The 27,943-nt window shown below is 31.7% G+C and overlaps 1 long non-coding RNA gene across 1 annotated transcript in view; it reads left to right on the forward strand.

The window, feature by feature from the left end:
- LOC108910097 overlaps positions 1-27,943 on the forward strand; it is a 300,761-nt gene that overhangs the window by 131,069 nt on the left and 141,749 nt on the right. Inside the window, exon 2 of the long non-coding RNA XR_001964437.1 lies at positions 11,703-11,795. This is a non-coding gene — a long non-coding RNA (uncharacterized LOC108910097). The remainder of the gene's footprint in view (positions 1-11,702; positions 11,796-27,943) is intronic.

Here is a 27,943-nt window from a genome sequence, read left to right on the forward strand (position 1 = left end):
GTAAGTCATAGAAATCCGTGCGATAGGCAAGGATGGTTACATTGAAGACGTTTCATAATCTGAATAGTTCTAACCCGAAACGGGCGGTGACTATTCAGATTATGAAACGTCTTCACTATAGCCATCCTTGTCTATTGCACGGATTTCTTTACTTTACTTCGTCGTTCTCTTGTAAAGGCAGATGGACCATGTGGATTTTCCAGCCCTGTATAATTCTAACGAATTGTTCACTGTAGTGACAATATTAGAAAGTTAATTAACTTGATTTGCAGACTTTTGTGGCAGTTTTCAATGATTAAACAAATATTCGGGACTGGTTTCCATTTAATTGGTTTAGACTTGTTGAGATTTGGAGGGATACACTCGTATTGTTTTCTTTTTTCTTCAGAATTTATTTCTCAAATTTGTCCAGTTATCATCAAATTTCTACCATTTTCTTCTAAATTTTATACTACAAAGATCTATTTTTCATTAAAAAAATATCCGAACTCGTAAACACTCTGTTCGACTTGATTTGTTGAGATTGGTAATAGTTATTTATTGTATAAGTGTTTTAAACATATTTTATTCGAGCGTTTAATATTCTTAAGTGGATGAAAAGCAATTAAAACACGAATGCAATAGAACGTTTTATCCATAACTACATTACAATCATATTTGTGGACTCGGAATTATTGGAATTTAGTAAAAAATATATTCGCACGACTTGACATTTCTTACTACTACTACTCCTCAATGAAACGTGGTAGGTTTTGTTATACCTACCTACTGGTTGCTATGCTACCTTGTTTATTATCAGTTATTTAATAAACAGTTCTCTCTGAATTTGTAAAAATGCAAGAAAATAATTGTATTCCTGCGGCTGTTTTTGAAGAAGCGCAAGAAGCAATTTTCCATTTATTGACAGCGAAATCCAGGGAACATTGTGAAAAAGTGTTCACTGAATTTAACGAATGGAGGGAAAATCGCAAAGTAATGACAATAAATGAAGAAGTCATGCTATCGTATTTTTTAAATTTGAGGAAAAAATATACAATTTCATCTATGTGGTCGAAGTATTCGATGTTGAAGGCTGCTAAAAAGGTCTACAAAATATAGATGTTGGAAAATATAACGAGTTTACTGCTTATTTGAAGAGCGAATCGATAGGATACAAAGCAAAGAAAGCTGCAGTATTCGTAAGAGCACATATTGAAGAATTTTTGATTGGGGCTTCCGATAAAGAATATTTAATGATTAAGTGAACTTTGAATTATTCTGGTTGCACAAATAATGGGGGTTTCTGGTGCCTGGCGATGCTGCGCATTGACATATTTGAAAATTAATGGCGTACAGAACGTTGGCAGTTACCTACTTGTTTCAATACCTGACACCAAGACGGGCATTCAAGAAAATTTACGATTATAGAAGAAGAATTTTACGTGAATGCTGTTGAAATATGCAGAAAATATATTTCTCTGCGCCAATGCGCCTAACACAAGACATAATCTTTTTAAGATACATCAATCAAAAATGTACTTCTCAGCCTGTTGTAATCAACACATCGATGAAGGTACCCTCAATAGTAGCTTCATTCCTGAATATCGCAAATCCAGAAGCATATACTGGCCATTGAATGAGGCGCATTTCAACAGGCCAATAAAGATGCTGATCTTACAACCATCAAACGGCATGGTGGATGGCAGAGCTCCTCTGTAGCTGAAAGTTATGTTGAGGAGTCTATATCTAACAAATTTGATATTGCAAGGAAAATCCAAGCTTAGCTGTTCCTTAGAAGAAGAGAAATGTCTATTACTATAAATGTTAATGGTAATGTAAAATAAGTAAATAAATGAAATGTGATTTATTATAGGTTTATTAATTTTTCATTATTGTACTAGTGAAATAAAGTTACTTTATTCCAGTAGTGGATAAAGTATCACTTTAGACGGTTCATTTGTGTGGATAAAAGTCCGATTATAAGGGGATTGTGGATAAAAAATATTTAATTCTTTTTAAATGCGTATTTTATTGTTAACTCATATTTTACATATATTCAGCTTTTTCAAATAAAAAAAAATGTTTATTTTTTGGAAATGTATTGTACCTATATTAAAATATCACTAGTTAGAAATCTTTCTACATTTCTTACATGTTTAGCATACCCAGATTTTTGGTATCGAGAAGCATTGACTTTATTTGAGAGGATATCTAGGAAAAAAATAGAATTTATTTGAATTAGCTTAATGACTAAAATAATGTAAAAAAACTATTTCAGTTTCAAAACTTTTTATTTCCGTCAAACTAATGCGATAAATAATCTCTCTCCGCTTTACACTGTTGTGTTTACTAGAGTACTTTACGGGTTTTGGGGCATATTTTCGCGATACCGCAAAATGAAAAAGTACAATAAGCATATTTACGGAACAGTGGAAATTGCAGGGGGGGATTGAAAAGTAAGCATTAAATTTATAGTAGACTCGGCGAGAGATAATGACTATGGATCCGCGGATTTGTGCGTAAAACGATCATTGAAGGCCGCTAATGAACTGTGAAACTGATAGCAGCATATTCTTATCTTTATCCAACTCAGGTGCACAAATTTCCATGATCCCGGATCTTTATCTAAGTCGGATATTCACAGATAGAAGGGATCATCCGGGTGGGTCCCGGAAGTTTAAAGTAGGTGATATACTGCTCTCCCAGATCGAAAGGGCGATAATAATTTGTCCTAATCTGAAGCAACATTTAACACGGTTGTTTTCATAATATAAATAAGGAAGAACCAATTTTTCCCATCTTGGTATTTAATGCTCTTCTGTCGTGATATTATAAAAGGGCCAATTTTAAAAAATATCAGAAAATTTAATATTTTCAGTTAAAGATTGTAATGCCACTTTTGCGCACAGACTTCAATACAAATCATATATATATTTTTTAATTTGTCCAGGAATGTACCATTTCTTCATCTCATCGTAATTCCTAAATCTTTGATCCTGTCCTCCTTACAAACCATCCTTTAAGGCTCCAATGTATCTAAAATTTTAGCCTCGGGCAGATAAAAAATCACAAAACATGAGTGTCGTATTCGTGACATAATTGTAAATTATAAATACATACATTCTGTCAAAAAAATATGTGGAATATGTCAATATATTCAGTTAATCATCAAAATGTATTTTGTCAGCAATACGTTTTTTCCAATGAACAACCCAGTCGCCAAAGCACTTTTTACGCGCATATTCCAGTATGAACTTCAACTCCTTCAGCTATCTTTGGGAAAAAAGATACGTCAGCAGGGGCCATATCCGGCGAATACGGTGGCTGCTCAATGACATTCGTTGAGTTTTTGGTCAAAAATTCATTCACAATTATCGCTTTATGTGATGCTGTATAATCGTGGTGCAAAATCCAAGAATTATCCTTCCATAAATNTTTAAAAAATATCAGAAAATTTAATATTTTCAGTTAAAGATTGTAATGCCACTTTTGCGCACAGACTTCAATACAAATCATATATTTTTTAAAATTTGTCCAGGAATGTACCATTTCTTCATCTCATCGTAATTCCTAAATCTTTGATCCTGCCCATCCTTTAAGGCTCCAATGTATCTAAAATTTTAGCCTCGGGCAGATAAAAAATCACAGAACATGAGTGTCGTATTCGTGACATAATTGTAAATTATAAATACATACTTTCTGTCAAAAAAGTATGCGAAATATGTCAATATATTCAGTTAATCATTAAAATGTATTTTGTCTCAGCAATACATTTTTTCCGATGAACAACCCAATCGTCAAAGCACTTTTTACACGCATATTCCAGTATGAACTTCAACTCCTTCAGCTATCTTTGGGAAAAAAGATACGTCAGCAGGGGCCATATCCGGCGAATACGGTGGCTGCTCAATGACATTCGTTGAGTTTTTGGTCAAAAATTCATTCACAATTATCGCTTTATGTGATGCTGTATAATCGTGGTGCAAAATCCAAGAATTATCCTTCCATAAATTTGATCTTTTGCGATGGACACTCTCTCTCAAACGTCTGATAACGCCTAGATAATATTCTTTGCTATCTGTTTCTCCATCCGGAAGAAATTCTCAGTGGAGAATATCATGATAGCCAAAGATAACAGTCAACATGACTTTGATTTTTGACGTGGTATTTTTGTTTTTGGCTCATTAGAAAAGCGCCATTCCGAAGATTGATGGCTCGTTTGCATGTCAAACTCGTAAATCGCGATGCTCTCTTTGAAGAAAATTAAGCTGTTTGGGAACCAACCGTGCTTTCATATCCAAAACGGCGGCGGCGGTTTGCAAGCAGCATTTCCTTCACATTACCGATGTTTTCTTCAGTTGAAGACGTTGAAGGACGACCAGAACGTGGTAAATCATCAACCACTTCTCGACCATATTTGAATGCTTTGTGTCATTCGTATGCTTCGATGCAACTAAATTACCGTACGTCTTTCTCAACATTTTCAACGTTCAGCACAAGGAATTTCGTTGGTAGCACAAAATAACTCTATGTTCAATAACATTATCCGTAATGAAAATCGCGGAATACACTTTTGGCGCAGTAACTAAATTAAAAGCTGTAAACAAACTACTTGACAGATCGCGCTCGAACTTCGCGTCAGAGTAGATGAACGATAAATTCCGAATACTTTTTGGACAGAATGTATATCGAATAGTTAAACTATCCTTTTCATCGGCCATCAGTAGGTTTACTGTGGACCTCATTAATATTAGAGTTTCTCATTATCTTTAGCTTTATCTTTTTTCTATAGTGGCCCCTTCACGTAGTTTCCACCTTCCGGTTGTTTTTATATTGTAGACAATGCACTCTTACTAGTCTTTCATATTCGCACTGTGGCCGGAATGTCATCTCCTTCTTTTAGAAAAATCTAAAAAAGCTTTCTTTTATAAAGCCAATATTATTCAAATGTTTTGTGGGCCTGCAACTCCTGTTAGCAGTTTTATCCCTTGTAATCTGCGATTTTAGTTCGCCGTTATCCTCTCTCCTTCCTTTTGGAAATTTCTTAACTTCAGTTTTCTTTTTTTAATTAATTGTGGGAAATAACTACCCTGGCGACTATAACCTTGTCCAGTTTTGACTCGTTATATCTACTAAACGAGAAGATTGCGAAGAATCGCAATGACCATTACATGAAATGATTTAGCTCTTTGAATGTTTATCTGCCTAGATGCTTTGAGTATGAATAAGATGTAGATCTTCATTGTCATTGCTACTCAATGCTTACTGGCACAAAGCATTGTTTGTACCTATGGACAAAAAACGACTTACCAATCTGTAGGCATGTATTATGAGAGCATCGCTGATGTAACACTAGACGAAATAAAGTTTTACCTAATGATATTGTGAGAGAAAGAACTACACTGCAAGCTACAGCCTCGCTCAATACCCGCAATATCTACCTATCTAAGATCATCAACAAAATGACCCAATATAGACCGTTTTTAAACTTGACAAGTTCTATCGATCGTGTCATCTGTGCCATACTGATAAGAACTACTCCGTTCAAAACCAGTCTATGTCCGGTAAATCTACTAACTAATGATCTAGGCTGTTTACTAGACACTGCGGGTGTAATTCAATGCTGGACGGGGCTGCCATTCGCAGAGTGTTATTTCCCACCTGTAGTGGTTGTCATGCTTTCATAGTACCAACAGATTAACAGATTTCCAAAGCGATGCTTTTGACAGTATACCATTAAGTAGCAGGGACATTTAAGATATAACATAATGTAACAAAAGCCGGAACGCGTGGTAATTTATTTATTAGTTCTCGGAACGGATGGGCCAAAAAGTAAAATATTTCAGTCACCACTAATTTATCGAAAAGTTAAGAGTTTTCAAGTAGCTAGCGTCGCCACAGGCCGTCCTTCGGAGAAGGCCTTATGAAATTTAGCAATATTTTTTTTAACAAGTTCACTTAGACTGTCGGGGCCATGTGTTGAGCATCTGGTATGAAGAGAAAAATCTATATTTCAAATAACGCGCGAAATGCATTCCAAAGAACGTAGGAATTCCAAGAAGAAGTTGTTAGAGAAATAATAATATATCAAATAGCTGGTTTTTAGGCGGATTTTCCAAGCTATAAGAATAGATTAAATGAGACTGACTAATCCGTCCCGTATTGCTACACGGAGTCACTAGAGGAAGGCTACGGTTATTTACGAGTTCAGTTAGTCACAGAATTATTTATATTAATGTAAGTCCAGTCAATTAGGTAATTATTAACATGGCATAGTTATGCCAAAGCGTCCCGATATTCAGGGTTCCCGCCAGTAAGATAAGAACAGAAACGTCTGGACCCAAGAAATGGGCGTGTCGAAGCGACGTGTCGAATTCAGGAGAGATCTCCGAAAAAAACAAGCAGTTTTTCCTTGGGTTTTACATTCTACTTAGTTTTAGAGTCTCGGGTTAATTTAATAATGGATAAAGTAATTCCAAATTTTGCTATGAGTCTCGCATTCCCTGAATCTCGGTACGCTGTCGCGTATCAATAAATTAATCAATAATGTTGTTCGAACCTGTTGTGTCGTTATTTTGTTTGTTTGTTTTGTTTTTATTGTTATTAAAACCCTCCCTGGAAAGTTTTGGTGTTTTCTCGTTCTTCCAATTTAAGTTTCACCCCATACAACCAACCACTGGATTACCTTGTACATGAGCGACGTATGGTAAGTGTCTGGAATTCATTCTCTGAACGTACAACATTTCTAAGCTCCCACGTATTAATTAAAGTATAATGATAATTCTAAACTTCCTTTCGATATGTAAATAGTAAACTATTTTGCAAATTAATATCGTTACGATACTGGTCATAACGGTAGATAGATAAATGAAGAAATAACTCCTCAGGTTACAATACCTTGTGCGTTATATCTCACTTACATTAAGCTTTCTCGTTGGTTCACGTTGGCCGTCATGCCGTGACATTCAATTTAGGACCTCATTGTTTTCACATTCTAAACTTACCAAAGCATCCAAACAACCCCAAATCAACCATGAAGGTTAAGAACACCAGCTTATTTGTGGCTGCATTATCTTCCCCAAATATGCGTTTATTAGATGATACTTATTGTTTTCATTTTTTATTCCTGGCAAATTAAATTAATTTCAGATTTAAAACAATGAACGGGGTCTTTCTAATGAATGATTGACATTCCGTCAAACAGGACCTATTCTTTTGGGGCAGGGTCAAAACCGTACCAACAGATTATATTTCATCCCTGGGGATGTTCTTTTCATGAAATATTGCATATTTGTTGTTTCTTTTTGGACACCATTAAGTTTATGTGTCTCTCATTTTATCAGTTCACAAATAAATGTTTATTTTCGTAAATATTTGTTCATGTAAAACTTTGACGAGGGAAATAGATTTGAGAAATGAAATTATATGTTACTGTATCACGATATGTATCTGAAATTCAATGCATTGAACTTTTATATTTTAATAGTTATTAAAAAGTATATGCATACTTATATTATTATTATTATTATATAACTGCAAAAAAATATAATTTTAAATATTTTACACATGGAAAATTCAAATTTTATAGCAGTACAAACAATATACTGAAATAATTGAAATCAATAAGCCTTAGGTCGAGCAAGAAGAGTCTCCACTTTTATTAAATTATTTATAGCAATTTGTACCGTTTCCAGACAATAATATAATTTTTAAAACAATGTCGATCATTATTGATATATTTATATTTTTTTCCAAGTAGTCTGCAGAATACTACAAGTAATTTTTTTGTAGCTTACAAACTTCTATATAATGCATATCAAGTTCTAAATATTCCATATCCATTAATAGTTTGCTTCAAAATTTCATTAATAATTTAGCTAACTCCATTATACCAAACGAAATTACACACTGTTATCTCCTCATCCAATGCACGAAGTGTATCGAAATAACTCTAAATAGTAACGAAGCGGTTCATCTGACTAAATTCAGACAATGAGTATGATAGATATTCAATTATTCATTTAATGTTCAGCTTATATGTGTAATAGTACCTACAGAATGGAATAGATATCGGTTACAAGTAAATTCATTGGACATTAGAAATTGATATATTTCGAAATACTTCTCAACAATAGCAACATAACAATAATATATTAACATTGGATATATTTTTTTTGAAATGGGAATAACAACACTTTCGTTTTTTATCTAAAATAACTTTGTCCGTAAATAAATTCCCACAATACAAAGTTTATAAAACTCTACTTTATTTGGGTTTAAAAATTATTTTCTTGGAGAGAGTAACTGTTTGTTCTATTAAAAAAAAAAAACATGTTTGGGATAATTTCAATTAAAATATTAAAAATATTCTGCCGTTTTTACAATTGGCAATGTCGAACAAATTAAACAGCCTAGCCCGTAGCTTAGGCAACCCAACATTGCACGAACTGGTAACGAAAAATCACAGCCGGTGAAATAGAATGTTGTGTCTGAATGTAATCTTGATCTTATTGTTTCAATAATTTTTAATTTTACCAAATTAAATGCCAACATGAAGAAAATAAAAGTAGTGCTCCAAACAAAATTACTGGTCACGTGGCTTATAATCATTTATTAAGGATCTGTATTAAGGGATATTTTTAGATCGAAGTCGACATCTCCAAAATGTTTGAAATGTGTAAAACACTTAATGACCGCAATACTTATGACGTTTTTTTTTTAAAAATAGAATATGAAACGAACAAGTCGTACATGCAAAAAGTTTTCCCTTTGGTTAATATGAGACCGAATATTTATTGTCAAGTGACATCTACTGTCATTAAACGTCTCTCCGAGACAATATTTTTGTCACAACTTAAGCTTCTTGTAAGTTATGATTCAAGAAAGTGAGTGCCAGATCCCTCAACTTATACTGGACATGCATCCGAAAGAGTTCTGCTACTATTCTGGCAAACCAAGGAAGAGATATTTTATTCCTTAAAAGGCACGGTGGGTGTCGTTCGTCCTCTGTAGCTAAGGGATATATCGAAGACTGTGGATAACAAAAATCAATTTTCAAACAAGATTTTACACGGAAATTCTATAGGGAAATTCTACGGTGACAGAAAGTGATACCGCAGTCTAAAGTCTTATTACAAAATGTACAGCAATTATAGCATCATTATAAGAGAACGTTGTTTTAAACCCGAATTCTATTGCTCCAATAACTTTTAATAATTTTTCAAATTGTAAATTTTGTTTTTAATAAAAATTTATTTTTAAAATTGTACATTTATTAGATTACCTATTTACCGCCTCCTGATCGGTTAAGTAATCATTTACAGGTTGCTAATTTGTATATGTTACAAATTTCTCAACAAATTCAGTAAATTACCTGATCGTGCAAAAAGGTATTTTAGATATAGACTTTCCCTGTTGTTTGGTTTAAAACTGTTAAAAATAATAATAGTTAATATGTTCACAACCTCATAGGTAGGTATAAATAATTGTAGTGTCTACGAAATTGTTAAGTTCCCTTCCGTAGTCTTAGTTCATTCTCGGTGGTAAATTAGGCTCCCTAGGTTGTCAAATTAAGTTAAAATTCTCTAAATTATTTACAGGAATCTCAGAATGAGCAACTTTATTAAACGGGAGTGAATTTACCTGGAATCTTTGAATTCTGCGGTTGGAAAACGGGAACTTAACCCTCGATCTCAGTAGGCTGTTTACCTGACCGACTAATATGCGTCCTTCCCATAGTAAATAGAATCCGCATTTGTTGTTTATTAAAATAACATAGTTCTATTATCGTACTACTACTGTTGTTAGATACAAATATTACACCAGGAAAATTAGTGAAAATAAAAGAGAAACTCGAAAAAGGTCCTATCCGCGAGATTATTGCAAAATTATCTAAAGGAACATAATACAAGACATCTCTCATCTCGTGAGTCAAAAACATTTATTAGCTAACTTTTCTATTTAAACAAATAAGTGAGGAAAACAGTTTTTTCACTTTGCAGGGAAAACCATCAATTTTAGCGAAAAGTGACTCTCAGACAGCTTGTAGGGAGTAAAATTATCTACAAAATGAGACTTGTTAAATTAAAATCGATTAATAAACAAAAAAGTTATTGCAAAAAACAAGAAAAGTGCCAATTTTTTAATTTGTTTATAACTATCGCATTTATTGTTAAAAATTTATAAAACCTTTGACAAGTTGAGGGTTTTGTCATACTTTAAAAGTATGACAAAAGTGGAGGTGCAATAGTTTTCGCACAATTCTATTTGTTTATAACGGAGGCTCCAAAAGTTATGAACTTTAAGCCTTTGTACAGGCGCTAATTTTCAACCAAACATGATTCTGAAAGCATCATTGTAATCTTAAAGACGTAATTAAGCGACCTATTTAAAAATATCACCGTTTTTTTGACATTAACATTCTCAAATTGTGCATTAAAAACCGTGCGTTTTTCGCTTATAAACAATAGTTCAAATTGATGCGCGCTGTAAATTTTGCAATATCTCGGCTTCTATTCATCGTAGAAACTTATTATTTTTTTTTTAACTGGGGTAGCTCGACGAAAAAATAATAATGGGCATATTTACGAATTCGTAGAATAGCCCTGAACCCCAGAAAAAATGTATCTTTTATACTTAATTTTTTTTAATTTACAAAAATGTCACAAAAATTATTGTTAAACGAAATATTTATTAATATTTCAATATCGGAATTATTTTACTATTATTAAATAAATAAATGAAGCTATCGTTCATTTAAAAAGTTATTTTTTTAACATATTAAGGCAAAGTAAACTTGTTTTTTCAATATTTTGTTAGCTATTTAATTACGATTTAAATGTAAAATTAAAGTAAAAATTCATAAATTATTTTCAAATTATTCATTTTTGACATACGTGTTTGTCTGTTAATTTCAATATGATAAAAGGCATAAAAGTAATCAATCTAATTTACTTGATTAATTGTAACTGTAACTGTACTCTTTCTTGTAGTATGGGCATTTTTTTTGTTATTTTATAATGATTATTTACCTATATGCCTAATTATAAACGACCTTCAAAGTTTCCTGTTTTTTTTTTTTGTAATTTATTCGTGCTCTAACAATGTTAAGCTCATATTTAATTTATGTTTATTCTATTATTATTTCTATTAATTAACCTATCATTTTAAAAACTGGAGTTTCTGTTGGCGAAAATATTTTTTTTCACACATATTTTGCATTAACAGATAATATATGGATATTTAGTAACAGTCATAAGCATATATTTTACGTTTTAAGAAAAAGTTTAATTTCCAGCATGACACTGGTAGTTGAAATACAGAATTACTAGCGTGACTCTTGGCATGTTAAAGAAATATTTTTCGTTAAAAAAATAAGCTTTTGTTAGATCTGCAGCGATTTAATATTTGATGATTTGTCAATATTATCCCAACTTCACCTAGTTCTTTTCCAAGTGTTTAATGTAAAAAGTTAGATACGTTAGATGGATATTCTATGTTGATAATGTCTTCCAGAAATTTTAAAATTCTGAGCTAATGAAATATTAAAAAAAAGTGTCCATGTTCGTAAAAAAATCCGTTTTAGAAATACAATGTAGAAAAAAATTGTTTTTACTTGATGAACTTATAGAATTTTGGAGATGCCTATAAAAGGTTTATTCCAATTTTGTAGAATACTGCATTTTTAAGTGACAAGTAGTTAATATATTTTTTTTTGTTTACAGATGGTAACCAGGACGAAAAAAATATTCGTCGGAGGATTATCCGCGCCTACCACATTAGAAGATGTAAAAAGTTACTTCGAGCAATTTGGACCGGTAAGTAATTATAATGTTAAGCTAGGAAAATGGAACGAACAATTTGTAAAGTAATAATTATTGTCGTTTTTATTCCGTAAGCAAACTTTTGCCTGTTATTAATGGAAGTTGATTAAAAATTAATTTAAAACACCGTCCTAAATAAATGACTTCTATGTGCACAAAACATTACAGAGGCGTAATCCAGAAATTTAACTGCTTTTCACGTTTAAAATTCTTCTAATGAAAATATTTGGTTGTGCATAAGTATGCAGCACGTTCCTATGAAAATTCATAAAGGAAATTCATACAAGCAGGATCTAACAAATTTATTCATGCTTTATACGCTACATTTTGAGAATTATACTTTTTATAACCTTCTACATTTTAGTTTTAAAGGAAGTTAACTTATCTTTGTTGTTGAGTGATCTGTAACAATAAGAACCTAGCCCGATCACTCTGTAGTTAACGGTTTCGTTGTTAAAATAGATCTACTGTTATTATATTTCTACTATGACATAGTCCAAACAGTTCCCATAGAACATTTTAATCGAGCTTAATGCACTTAGGACATTTGGGAATACCTGGAATCCAAAAATGTATCATTAAGATGAATTTGATAAATACACATAAATAATGCAAACAATTAAAGGGTTAAAAGAATTTCCCAAATTTTTCCGTGATTTTTGGCAGATTGTGTTTAGGTGAAAAATGATCGTATCGGGAATAAAAAAAAATTTTGAAGCTTTAAGATTCTAGTTTTTAAATCTTTCGGTCGAAATTTTTTAGGAGCTACGGTTATCAGGCAATTCTAAAAAATAGCACCACAAAAAAATTTAGCAATTTTCTTTTTTTTTCTGTGTTCACGAACTTGGAAATTTTTTTTTTAACTAAGCCATTTCATGGATCAGATAACTTGTTTATTCAGCATCAATTTCCTTTTTTTTTTAATTTCGATACGACCATTTTTCATCGAAATATCGGACTTCAATCATTGATATCTCGGCGACAAATGGTCGTACAGAGAACTGACTGGCTCTTTTGAAAACTGGAATAAATTTCCTATAACATGCTTCCACAACTTTTCGGAAAAATTTTTTAAAAAGACAGGAAAAAATGGTAATTATGGTTTTTTAGAAAATCGACGGTTAAATTAGAAATATTCACGAAATGACTAATGTTAAGCATGACCTTTACAGTTCGATATACCCAGAAGAACCCAATGAAGTTTCATCTCGATCTAGCGAACCGTTTCTTTGTTTCAAACAGTCAAACTTTTGAAAAAAATTAAATGGTCACGTTTTTTGAGCTTAAACACTTAATAATCATGATTAAAATGGAAAAAAAATATTTGAGGTTTTTTCATATTTTTACCGCTAATAACGTTTAAATTGATGAAAAAAAAATAATAATAATAAAAAATTGAATTGAACAGAAGCATAGGACGGAAATGCCGAATCGGGTTGGAAACAATTGGATTTTGTTTACTTCAATGTCTAGGTTTTCAAAAAAAAAACAAAAAAAAAATTTTTTTTTCCCATCAATTTAAACGTTATTTGTGTAAAAATGTGAGAAAACCTCGAAAACAGTTTTGCTCAAAAAACGTGACCCTTTTATAAAAGTCATGCTTAACATTAGTCATTTAGTAAATATTTCTAATTTAGCCATCAATTTTCTAAAAAACCATAAATTACCTGTTTTTTTCATGTTTTTTAAAATTCGTGTTGATGAAAAAAAAAAATTTACCGAAAAGTTGCGGCAGTATGTTATAGGAAATTTATTCCAGTTTTCAAAACTGTCCTTCAATTCTCTGTACGACCATTTGTCGCTGAGATATCGATGATTGAAGGCAAAGTATCCTTTCCCATTAAAAGTCCAATATTTTCGATGAAAAATGGTCGTATCGAAATTTAAAAGAAAGGAAATTGAAGCTGAATAAACAAGCTATCTGGTCCATGCAATGGCTTAGCTGAAAAAAAGTCCGTGGATTCAGAAAAAAAGTCCGTGGATTCAGAAAAAAAAGAAATTTTGCAAAATTTTTTTGTCGCGCTATTTCTTAGAATTACATGATAACCGTAGCTCCTAAAAAATTTCGACCAAAAGATCTAAAAACTAGAATTTTAGAGCTTCAAAATGCTTTTTTAAATTCCCGATTCTTTTGACCCTTTAATTGTTTGTTTGCATTGTCGCGTATATGAAATCTGTTTATAACATTAAAAGGCTTTGTATATTTAAAATGTTAATTAGATAGTTTTCAATAATAACGGGGAATTATTACAATAAAATTATACTAAATTTGTACATTTGATCTCTCCTCAAATACTTTTGTGTAGTGGTTAATATTGTGTTTTACATCGAACATTGGCAATTTCGTAGAACCCCTAGGAATGGTTTTGGGAAAAATATTAGTTTTTTTTTATTTATCCTAAATTTTGTGCACAATTGCTGCTAGATCGTATATGTATTAAATAAAAATATTCTTTATGGGTGATGCAAAACGCTAAAGGTATTTGCTTCGTTACAAATAATCCTTACGGATTAAATGTTGTGGTCTGAATTTAGCTATCTCTGGATATTTATTGAATTTTGATGATCAGAGTATTACCTTTAAATTCCAATTAATTACTTTAAACTAAATTACTAACATATTCATGGAATAAATCGCTATTTACAAAACGATTTAATTCGGCTGGCGGTAAAATAGACGAACAAGTAAATAAATTAACGCGACTCCCCAAACCGCTAAACTATTGCACTACGTGTAACATATTTTGTTTCACTGTTGCTGATGGGTAATATATGAGTTCATATTGTAGGGACAAGTAAATGCCGAAACGACTCGTAAATCTTACATTTTCTGGTGATCCTAGTTGGAATTTAGGAAAACAGCTTGCTGGTCGTAAAAGCTATGATTTACACGGGTCTTAAAGGTATCTAATTAAATTAGTTGCAAACTAAAATTACTGGAACTACATCCCAAAGGAAATTGCTTCGTTATCACCTAGCAAAACTGGAAATATCCCGTCCCCTTCAATAAAGGAATATTAGATTTAGTTAGCTATTTATATAGGGTTACAAAACACGTCTTTTGTTCTTCTAATTCACCAGCCAGTCATTAAAAGAAGGTCCTGGTTTCACGCAAAATTTTACGTTGCATCGTCACTTAAACACATTGCACTCAAATTACAATATCACGAAAACTAAATGAGATATCAACAATCTAAGAACATGTGGTTGCAAAGGAAATTATGCGCAACGCAATGTTGCCAATCGCATATCACTAAATATCTCCATTAGCGCGTAGTTTAAAATGTTCGGTTATTTTCTGAACAGACCTCGTATGTTTGAGGATGATATTTTTCAAAACGGATACAACATTCTAAAAATCATTTGAGAGAATTCAAAATAAGTTGTTATGTTGGATTTTGAAATTTTTTGAGAATGGCGCTCACTAATTTCGAATAATCAGTAAAATATGACAACGGTACATAATTGTTTGAATATGTACATAGCATGATATTTTAATAAAAATTTAGATCTATACTTATTATGTTGGACAACTTTAGGTATATTTGATTTTTTCGAATGTGTTGTAAATGCGTGCGGATATTTTTTATCGATATTAAAATATTACTTTCATAAATCGTGTAGGAAGGACAATAATAATTTTCTTCCAGCGCTGTTCATAGGTACTTTAAGACACCTACAAAATTAATTACAGAACGCCGTTAAAAAAGGGAAGTAATTTCAGAAAAGAAAAAGCTATAACGAAGAAGAATTATGTTGTTCCATTAGGGCTGTTAATCACTTTAATGACTTTATTACGAAGGAATATTTGGAAGCCTAACGTTAACGCACAGAAAATTATATCCGGGAGCAAGTGTTTGGGTAATTGAATGCTCTGCAAGTCTCTGTATCAAAAACACCAACTTTGGCATCAGAACTTTGAAAAGTTTAGCGTGGAAACTGGAAAGTCATGTATGAGTTTCGCTTGGGAATATTCAGATGGAGGTGGAATTCTAGCAACTATACGGAACAGCGCTTTTTCGCTGATCCCTGGAATTATAAATGTAAACCTAGGAAAACAACCACGTTGCTTCAAACAAGGATTATTCGGCCTTTTCTTACGCCTACAAACTTATTCTCAAATATAAGAAACATTCCAACTTTTAATCAGCTGCTAACAAAAAAGTTCCCCTGAATTTTCCCCAGACATTCAAATGCCACGTTCACAAACAATAACGTTATTGGATTGAATTCTGGATTGTATAAGGAGTTTCAGCTTAATATTTCTTTATTAAGTCGGCCATTACTGTAAAATGTGAAAATGAACTGGTAACGAGAAGAAATAGGTTGGCACTAATTTTTATTTAAGTCATCTCTTCTTGTTTGAATCGACAATTTTTTTTCGAATAACATAGACGTAATTGGCTAATAAATCATATTTGTTTTTAAAATACAAAAAAACGTACCTTGCCGACAGGAGTAAAAGTTTATTTACCTCAGTTCTACAATTCCAATGGAAACCATAAAAATAAATATTACTTATGAAAACACAGACTAATTTTAAAACAGCCCAATTAGGCAGTTATCAAAAATAAACTTAATTTCTTCACTACACTAACTTTGCTAAATATACAATTTCTCTCCATAAATTTACTAAAGGAATATATTTTCAAGAATTTTCCAGTTATTAAACTATTTAAAAGTATTCAAAAATGTATACAAATGTATTCAAATGTATTTAAATTTACTATTTGTCAGTATTCAGTTATTTATTTATTAATTATAGGTATTTATATTAATTTTTGTACACCGAAACGTATTTGTTCAAATTCTTGCACCTATTTGGTGGAACATAAACTTCAGCCTTTTATTCAGATTCCGAAGGACTCCAAATAGATTTTTTTCATGTCGTGGTTTAGGGACGCAATTTTCATCGAAATTTCAATAGTAGGTACAATCATTTGTGCAGTGTTTCTTGTTATCAGTCTTTCGCTGATGTATGTAAATATAATGTCTTACTATTCCTAATTTAAAAATATGTAGATGAAAGTATTGAATAGTCAGCAGCGCAGTTAGTTTTTTTTGATTTACGCGTAATACTTTAAATAGTATTAGGACAAATTTGTTGTGTGCTTTGGTCGTCATAGTATCGTTTATATCTTTATTCAGAAAAAATTGTAATCTTTATAAATAATAATTCAGGATATGCTACCATGTTACAATTTTGTAGGTACCTGATTAAAATAGCTGTTCAGTTTTATTTTATAAATTATATACAGTGTCCCATAAGCACATCGCATAAAAACTATGAATGCTACGAGATTTTACCAAGAGCACGAAAATCTCGAAAAAGGAATGATACATCAATTAAAAAAATGAATTGAATCCAGCGACCAAATAAAAGGTTCTGGTAATTCTTGTACTAAGACTACTTGCCCAGGGCGAATGGACGCGGTTGCTTCATCAAAACATAAGTCTTACTTAGTAACAAGTCCACAGCAAGTTTCATTAAAATCCATCCCAACATTCTCCAGATATTACAAAAAACATATATATTTTTAAGAACTTTGACAGTCAGTAGCAGAGGAACCATGGAAGTTAGGTCAAATCGTCTTCTTTTGAGCCAAAGAATGTCACAGTACCTTTTTGATCATGTATTTTTGGGAGACCCTGTGAAAAATAGTGAAATATTTGGGTGAAAACTGACCCAAGTATGGGTCAAAACTGGTTTTTTCCTAAATTTTGTCCAAATATATCACTTTCGTAATATTTTGAGGCCCTGAATACAATATAATTAGTAAAATTTACCTTTGACCTCGATAATTATGCATCTTCAAGATAGAGGAATTTTCTATTTATTTAATATACACCAACTTAACCGCCCTGCCTACAGTTACGAGTTAATTCTTATGTCTATAACCGGTCCCGGTCGAATGGTACGAAACGTTGCCGAATGATAGTCTTCAACGTGTCGATCAAAAAAGTCCATGGGACCTAGGTCTGACAAACTACTGTACTTAAGCTACAGCCTTCTGAAGTCATCGAATCAACGTGCTCGATGATCATCAAGTCCAATGATTTACGGGCGAGTAAAAGCAAATATTTCTTTATAAAGTGACCAAGCTGGCTGTTTCTTGATGTATTTTCGTGTGCTGAATGCGAGTCCGTGGTCAAAATAGCTGTATCATCCTTCAGTCTTCAGAAATTGGTGAGCCACCTATTGAAGAACAGCGATAGCGCCACGTACTGCTTGAGCGACATCTTATGTTTTAACGCATGCTGAACACTTATCCGGCATCAGCATATCTGCAGCATTCCTCCGTCATCAGAAAATAGCTGAAGCACCTTCAGAAAAGTTGATGGTCATCGAGCATGTGGATTTGATAACTTCATTCGACCGGGACCGGTTTTCCATAAGGATAGTTGCGGGGTCTTTTTGCCTGAAGTTAAAATTTTTTCAATATTTTTTTTTAATTTTCGTGTATGTAATAAAAGCACTAATTTTGGATTTTCTGAGAAATATGGAGGTCAGAGGTAAACACCAATGGTATGGTATTCCGCGTCTCAAAATACTACGAAAATTTCTACATACAGCTGCAATTATTCCTTTCAACATGCATATGACAACAATTACTAAAATGTGTTATATTAGAGAATGTTAAGTTTTTTTTCGATTTCTTAATGAAACCCACGTGTCCCACAGATCAGTACCAACTCTAATCCTTTAATTAAATGAAACATTTTGTTTATTTTAATCCTTGTTACCTTTTGTGACGGTTCTTTCCATCGTACTGGGGTGGATTGTAGTGCAAGCTTTCTGCTGAATTGCGTTCAACTAAGTTGCAAAGTGATTTCAATTCATATTCGCCGCACACCTTCTCTAAGCTGAACAAATACCGAACTTTAACATAAACTTTCGTCAACTGCGATCGCCAATAGACTCTAATTAGCTAACACAGTTTGCGAATCTATTGCCTATTGAAATTAAAGGCATGGGTATGAATTAGTGACAAAACTAAGGGAATTCCTGTAAAGGAGATATTCGAATTTCCCTAATGATCGCGGCAATTAGTATCGGCCCAATTTAACTAAATTTCTATCTATTTTGAAGAAAATATTTGTAAACGCAATTTGTCTGTCATTAGCCACTTTTTACACTATGTAATTAGGTAACAAAAGTGTGATTTTAACGAGCAATATATTAAAAGTTGAGATCGGAAATGTTAGGGCGACTGCAATGTGGTACAGGGTTGGCTGTAGGCCGGGTTCTCTTTTATGTAATTTTATTCAAACAAAAAGCGATACAACTGTTACTTTGTTATAATTACATTATTTACAATATAAGAACATACAGGGTGTTATAAATTTGACTGCCTTAATTTTAACAGACGATAGAATACATTAAAATAAACAAAAAAACCTTATATGACATGGGTCCTAAACTCAACCACTTCCTAAAAAAAATTATTAAAATCTTCAACTTTATGTACAAAAGTTCGATTAAGGAATATTGACATAACTGAGTGCATAGAATGCCATAAAATACAATGTTTATTACTTTTTTGAACTTCTTTATGCTTAATTGTTCTAAAAAAATCATTTGTGTTCTAATAAATTTAAAATTCGATAAATTTTATATCGAGCAATGTGACAACAACCACCAATACGCAATTCAGTTGGTATCTGGATTCGACCGTGTCGGAGTGTTTTTTGCGTACCACCTTTTCTTGAGGTGTTTTCCAGCGAGTGCGCGAAAATTGGATTCGAAGGTGTCGTGCGTGCATCGAAAATGGTAAAGGCCATTTTGAGCATATGTTGTAGTTTGTTTTGTACTTGTGCGTTTAAAAATTACTGAATTTTGCTTTTTGGTAAGTACCTAAATAATTTTTAATACGTATGATTATTTGAATGACGTGAATCTTTGGGTACTTTAATTATATATTTTTCAAATACGTAATATGATTAAAAATTAAGTTCCTCTTTTAAGAGATTCATAATTGCTAAAATTCGAGATAAAATTTAAGCACAACACTATCTTCGACTACAAAATCGATAAATTTTATTTTATTTATTTAAAAACTGGAAACCAATGGTCTTGAAATTTACTAAATGTCTTACAATAATAGCTCTTTACATTTTTTCCGTAGGACAAGTCTGCCGCGTATACACGTGGTGTGCATCAGCAGGTTAAGCGCTGTTGTCACGTTGTGATGAAACTCCCCATTATTATGGAAAATAATTAACAGTTCTAAATGTTCCGCGTTTAATCATCTCTGATAGGTAAATACTCATTTCAAAAACCAAAATGACCGTTGAATATTTATCGTGGTCACAGGTGCACATCTAAAATAGTCGAAGTATTTAATGGGCGAGGTTTCGGAAAAAATGCAAGAAGCCAATCTTGTTAATAATTAAAATCTCTACAACTTTCACACTACTGACCTTATGGATGTCAGATGAATAAACTTTGACCTTCAATATCTTGTATCGCCATGTTATGATTTTTGTAATTTTTACGGATTTTGGTTTGGGATATCTCAAAGAGCGTCTTTGCAAATAAATCTTAGAGGACATTTTGTCTACGTCAAATGCTAATTTCCCTGGGCTAATCGGAGTATTTGGACTACTCAAATATAAATATAAATTTACTTTTAATCTAAAAACATAGAGGCCGATAAGAACGTCTTATTGATATTTTGGAAAAGTTTTTACTGTAGAAAAAGAATTACGTTACAATTTCAGCATAGAGAAGAATACATTAAACATTTTTACGATTTAGATCAGCTTACCGTCCTTACTAAATTAATTATTACTGACTAAGATATATCTAGAGCTCTGATAAAGTAGCTTCCTGGTACTAGAAGGCTTATATCTCCGTAGGTATTAATCTTTTAATAGACGTAAGCTGGCTTAAATCGTAAACATATTTAATTTAGTTTTAAATTTAGTAAAAAAGTGAAATTTACTTGAACATTCTCAAATAATTGACAAATATCCACAGTAAAAAATGAAGTTAACTTTTATCAGGAATTATGTATTTTGCCGATAAATCAATATTCATATTATTTTTACACAATAAAAGATTATTTCAAATTATTATCTCAAAATATAGCCTTTTAAAAGATAAGCAAATTATCCCTTAATTCCCGCTAATTCGGTGCCTTACTTTGCATCACATTTTCTGATTGAGCTGCGGACCACAGAGCATTCGAACGTTGAAGCGAAATATCTGATTTTCCCAGTCGTCTTGAATTTTGCAATTGGTTTCAAAATCAAAGTGCAGAGGATTCCAACTTTATAAACAAAGTGCTATGGATAAGTGTTGTTTTAACCGCACTGGCATTTTAAATAGGTAGGTACCATACTACTCTTTGGAAAGTAATCAGTCACTAGGTATACGTACTACAAACTGAATAATTAATTGAACATAATATTAAAAACTCATAATCAATTATAAAACAGTGAAGACATTAACATTATTAAAAATACTAACTTGTGATAACCCAACAACAGAAAACAGTTATTATCCTTATACATTTGTTTTTATTAACAAATAAATAATACTTAAAATTGTGTTTGCCTGTCGGTTTTCGCCTACTCATCTTAGTTTGACTGGAACAATCTTATCCAACAAGTAAAATCATCGAGAATGATGAAATGAAGGAAGACTCTTAAGGTAATTTATTACTATTAATTTTGAAAAGTTTTAATTTTCATAACTAGTACTGGAATGCCATAATTAGAAGAAAATATTTTGTATAAAACGCAAGCAAACATTAACAGAGCAAGTAATTTCGATAATGACATTGTGTTACTTTGAATGAATGAATACAAGTCAGTTCGATAATGACATTGTGTTACTTTGAATGTAGAAATATATTCCAATACTAATATTTAGTTTTATTGAATAATGTATCCTATTCCCAATATAACTCCCTGACTAACGTATTAGAAATCAATGAATCAATAAATATAAATATTTCATTTCGTGTACTGTCTTATTTTTACTAGGGTCTGTGGGATTCCTGTGAGATTGGAAATATGAAAACGTTTAAATATACATATATATTTAACTTGAAAATAAAATCATTTCATCACTTTACTCAATATTTTTTGCGGTAATGTAATGTTATGCGATTTAAGTCAGAATGTTATGTATCTATTTTAAAATCCTTTGATTCGTCGTACGTCAATGTATAAATAAAATCTCATGCGATTTTATTGCAAAGCATATGTCTTCTTTGCTAAGAATTTGAAAGTAGTGGTAGTGAACAAACGTAATGATACTAAATTAAATAATGTCTAATTAAATATTATTTCTAATAATGACTATTCGGGATGGCTTCTTTTTGAGCAGTACAGTACAGAGCATTCATAAATGTCTATAAGTGACGTGACTATTAACAAAAAGAGAACATACAAACAAAAGAATCAAAATTATTATTAAGAGAATCTATAAGAACAAACGACAAACACACTTTTATCATTTTTGCGCTACACGCTGTATGGGGTAAAGTGGGTCTGTTCTTTATGGTTCTATATTGGTTCTGTGTACAGTGCAGATGACGCATATATGGCCAATGCAAATCGCTGTACGCTGACACAGCTGTACGTAACGATACCTGTAATATAACCGAATTACAGACTTTCCGACATGTTGCTTAAAATCCGAGGTGTAGCTTGAATTAGAATCAAGGGTCACAACTAACATACACGCAACGTTGCCACCGTTTGCTAATTCCTCTTAAGATTGTAATCTAGGAAATTATGTAGGTACTTACTATTAAAATTTCTTTTACTGTGAATATTAATTACAATTCATAAAAAAACTGAAATTAATTGAAATTGTAAATACATGCTTCAGTAATGTAAAAAGTTAACAGTTCGTCACACTTCGGCATAGCTAATGTTTCTGTAGTCTAAGTTGGTTTGAAAATAGTACTTATAAATCACTTAAAATGCCATTTCACTCGTTTCTATGACAATATGTTTCAAAATCAAAAGATATAAACCGTAACCTCATTCTCTCACTAGATTTAAATGTTTTTTAATTCTTCCTTTTATAGGTATACAGGGCCTTTATGAATGATTACAAGCCACGTGACCAGTAATTTTGTTTGAATCAGTAACTTTATTTCCTTTATGTTGGCAATTAAATTTCGGTAAAATTAAAAATTATTAGAATAAGATCAAGATTACATTAAAACAGAACATTCTGTTTCACCTTCTGTGATTGGTGTAATTTTTAATGAAATTCTATTCAACCAATCAGCGATCGCATTATCTCAGGCGTAGGCGTAACGTTTTGTTACTGTTGTAAACGAATCATTAATATTGGCGACACTATGTTTTGGGGAATTTGCGTTACCAGTACCAGTGGTGCAATGTTGGGTTGCATAAGCTCGGCGGTCACGTTGCTTGCAAACATTTATGAAGGCTCTAATCGTATCGAACTGAACCATATTCTATGATGGAGAAATGGATAAAATGACAATGAAAAACCCAAATGTTAAAATAAATATGAACATTGAATTGTATCAAGAAACAATTAAATTAGAAGAAATAATTTTTGGTGTTTATACATTGAACTTAGGACATCACGAAAAGAACAATCAAAACTGAAAAACGCACTGTACTTCTAAACGAATAAAGATATCGAAAAACGATTTTCATGTTTCAATTTTTCTCGAAAATGGCGTCCGTGATATCTTTACTATGTTCTATATTTTTGGGAAAAAGAGAGAAAGTAAATTCAACTGGTGTACAACATACTTTATTATTGTTATAAAGGGTGAGTTAGTTCGAAATATATACTGGACGTTCCATGTCGATTGGGGACTGGGCTTTCGAATAAACGATAGCCATTTTTGGAAACATTTCGAAATTCAAGATGGATGCCACAAAATGACGACTATAATTAGAAATTAAAAAAAAAATTGTTTAGTACCTAGCTTAAAATCATCTAGGTATCTATGAAAAATATCCCAATCTAATAGTAAGCTTTACGATTTTGAACATGCTGAATCCGCATTTCATATTCTTTAAGTCCAAAAGTGGTAGAAGTATTAGTAACAGATATTTTTGACCATTTTTTTTTGTTTTTAAATCATATCTCTGGAAAAAAAGTATTTTTTTGTCTAAAAGTAGCTTCTTTTATGTTTTTTGACGTACTGAATGAGTTATTGGATTTTGAAGTCTAAAAAAATTAGGGCAATTAAAACTAGCCATTTTTTACCATTTTGTGGCCTTTTTGATCATATTTATCCGGAAAAAATCTCTATAGGAATCTATTTTCATGTTTGTTGACATACTGACTTAGATTTTTGTTATCTTGAAGATTAATAAAATTTAGGTGATGAGATCTGACTTTCATTTTACCATTTTTTGGCATTCTTTGACCACATCTTTGGTAAAAATGATATTTGTCTAGAAAAAGCTGTTTTGACATCATAATTTCGATTATTGGGATCATAAAGTACAGATAAATTTGGTTTGTAAGAACTGGCCATTTTTTGACAATTTTTTGGCACCTAGGAAATTAATTAGGTAGGTTTAAATTACTACAGGCAAAAAAGAAATTTTTAAATCAAGAATGGTGCCTATCTTTATATGTATATACGCAAAGAAATATATTCTTGATGGTAATGTACCACAATCTTAAACTAAGTAAAATTTCTTCAATCAAGAAAACGTTCGTTTAAATGAAGACATTTTATTTAGTTATTTTCTTAAATTGCACTTATTTACGGAAATATACCTATATATTTTTTTAAATCCGTCTATTCATATATACATTTTAGGAACCACTGCCCTTATCGACCTTAATCAAAACCTTGTACACTATTAATTGCTCAACTGACCATTTAATTTGTTTTGAATTAGTGTTGGAAAAAAATGGAAATTTACACTTTAGATCATTGTTTTCTCAAATATCGGACGTCCCTCTGCAGAAGAAGCAGCACAATGAGGCAGCTGCCGAAATTTAAACAAGGGTGTTGTAACGAATATAACAAAAAATGTAAATTTAACACAACACTTTTGAACAAATGTACGCCCTAGAAAATTCTAATTGTGTAAAAGTTATAAGAATATTACATTGAATTAAAAAAATATATCAGAATATTTTCAAATTTTTACGAAAAATTTGTACAAATACGTAGGTATATGATTAGCAATTTGAAGCAAGCTATAGTTTCCAAATATGCGCGTTTTTAGTGTATATTTAGAAGCAAATGTCTCAATTGAGGGATAATTTTCCTACCGCAAGTTACTATTAAATGGTAGATTTCGAAAATTCACTCTACTTTCGAAAATTAGACAAGAACACAATGCCGTGTATTCAACATACCTGTGGTACCTGTGTCGATTTGTTAGTCTCACAGGCAGTCAAGTGGAATATGGCGGTTTAAAAGAATAGTGAAATGATGAATTGTTAAAAGTACATTTTCTGTGTAATGAAAATGTGTGCAGATGCAGCAAAAATTGTATAAACCATCTAGCATATTTGCTATACATTTATTACAGATATGGCCAATTGAACATGTAAAAGTAAGAAATATAAATTTAAAGAAATATAGTAAGCATTATATTTTGGTGTACACATTTGTCTGTGTTTTTCCGTAAAAAATACTATTAATAAAATGTACCCACGCCACGCAGAGAACTGCACCGCTGTTTAAAATATATGTACGCATTTAAGATTCATCCTAAATAAATCACTCTTATTTTATACACAATTAATAAAAAAATAATAACTACCTACACATTAACTTCTGTAAAATCTAAATACATGTAAACAAGTCATATACATATTTAGTTTTTATTTTACTTTTGGAAATGTTGAACGTAAATAAGTAGGTATATAATTAGAACATATACCAACTGTCATGTTTTTAATCAAAGATATATTGACACGGAATGAATGATATTATTTTAGGGAACTAATTAGCAAAATGTACTTACTCCATTCTACTGAAATGCACAGCCCCGAGTCTGCCCTTTTTTGTCGTGGAATTTAACAAGCCCGTTAATGTAATAATACCTACTGCACATTTTTCTTGAGTTAATCTCATTTACCTCACCGTCTTGCAGTTAGCTTTATTATAGCAATTATAACGGTTACCTCAACCCAATTAACATTCAAGTTTCCCCTATCTACGCCTGCTACTTCATATATTTCTAGAATGATCTGCCTAGCTGAGACCTAAGTCATTTAAAATTAGTCTATACACATTTTAATATTAAATAGTTGCCAAAAAAACTTGAAGATCGAACAAGGCTCTTGCAAAGTTATCAACATCAATCAGCAAAATCATGAATGACACAATTTTTCCTTCTGGTTTTATATTTCGTGTAAAGCAAAACTATGAACAAACCAAAGTCAACTGTTCCCGTAACAAAAATATTTATTTAATATTACCGTTCATGTAGTTAACCTTAACAAAAGGTATAGACTGGTATCAAACTGTGAATTTTTAATCAGTGACAACCTCTAAGTTGTAATTTGGCTGGCCTTAGGCCGCAGTGTGTGAATTATTTACATATTGAGTTGGACTTACCAGTTATGTGGCGATAATAATTGCAGAATTGACAAGGAATTTCTCATTAAATATCAAACTATGGATTTTCATTCATCAGGTTAGCGTATCCCCGGAATATAATGAGTTTGAACACCCTCTCTGTAAAACAAACAAGTTTAAACATGCGTTGTATTATTTAAAAACAAGGTTCGTGTCAAGAGTTTCAAGTTTAACAGTCGGCTTGTTTGGCACGACGAAATGCGACAACGTTGGTAAATACCGTATCCTGAGGGGAATCAAATACATTTTGGAAATGTTTACTCGCCGGGATTAACTTATTTACGAAAAACTGTTATGTCTTCAGAATTGCATTAGCGTTGAATCTTCATCAACACAGAAAAAACAAACGTTATTTTGACTAAAAGCAAAGTCTTATTTTAAAATTTGATAAATAGAACTGCTTTATTAACATCTGTAAGTTGTACGAAAAAAGTAATAATATATTTATATATTTCATTAAGACCTTCTTTGCAGAAAGAATTGAAAATTACCAGCATAAAAAAATTCAAACACATAAATATGTAACTTAAGTTATCAGAATCTTTTAATTATTGAATTAAGACAAAATTTATAATACAGTAAATAAAACACAAATATAAGACAAATAATAATTATATAGGGTGTTAGAAGTTTGACTGCCTTATTTTTAACAGACCATAGAATACATTAAAATAGACAAAAAAACCTTATATATGACGTGGGTCCTAAACTCAACCATTTCCGAGAAAAAAATTATCAAAATCTCCAACTTGATGTACAAAAGTTCGATTAATTAAGGAATATTGACATAACTGCGTGCATAGAATACCATAAAATACAATGTTTATCACTTTTTTGAACTTTATGCTTAATTCTAAAAAATAATTAGCGTTCTAATAGATTTAAAATTCGATAAAATTCGTATTGAGCAATATGCCAACGGCGCGGCGGTTTATTAACACGAGGTACTAAGGTGTTCAACAATCACCAATACGCAATTCAGTTAGTATCTGGAATTGGACCGTGTCTGAGTGTTTTTTACGTACCACTATTTCCTTTTTTGAGGTGTTTTCCAGCGAGTGCGCGAATATTGGATTCGAAGGTGTCGTGCGTGCATCGAAAATGGTGATGGACTTTTGGGCATATGTTGTAGTTTATTTTGTACTTGTGCGTTTAAAACTTACTGAATTTTGCTTTTTGGAAAGTAGCTAAATTACTTTTAATACGTATGATTATTTGGATGACGTAAATCTTTGGGTTCCTACTTTAATTACATATTTTTGAAATTCATAATTTGATTGAAAATTCCTGTTGTAAGAGATTCATAATTACTAAAATTCGAGCTAAAATTTAAACACAACACCATCTTCATACTTCAAAATCGATACATTTTATTTTATTTATTTAAAATTTGGAAAACAATTGTCTTGAAATTTACTAAATTTTTCACAATAATAGTTGTTTACATTTTTGCCGTAGGACAAGTCTGCCGCGTGCACACGTGGTATGCACCAGTTGTGTAGCGTTAAGTTAAGCGTTGTTGTCACGTTGTGATGAGACTCCCTAATATTAGTACTTGCTGTATTTTAAAAACTGTTAAACTTA

The sequence above is a fragment of the Anoplophora glabripennis genome, unplaced genomic scaffold (assembly GCF_000390285.2).
Source record: "Anoplophora glabripennis isolate ALB-LARVAE unplaced genomic scaffold, Agla_2.0 scaffold399, whole genome shotgun sequence".
NCBI lineage: Eukaryota > Metazoa > Arthropoda > Insecta > Coleoptera > Cerambycidae > Anoplophora > Anoplophora glabripennis.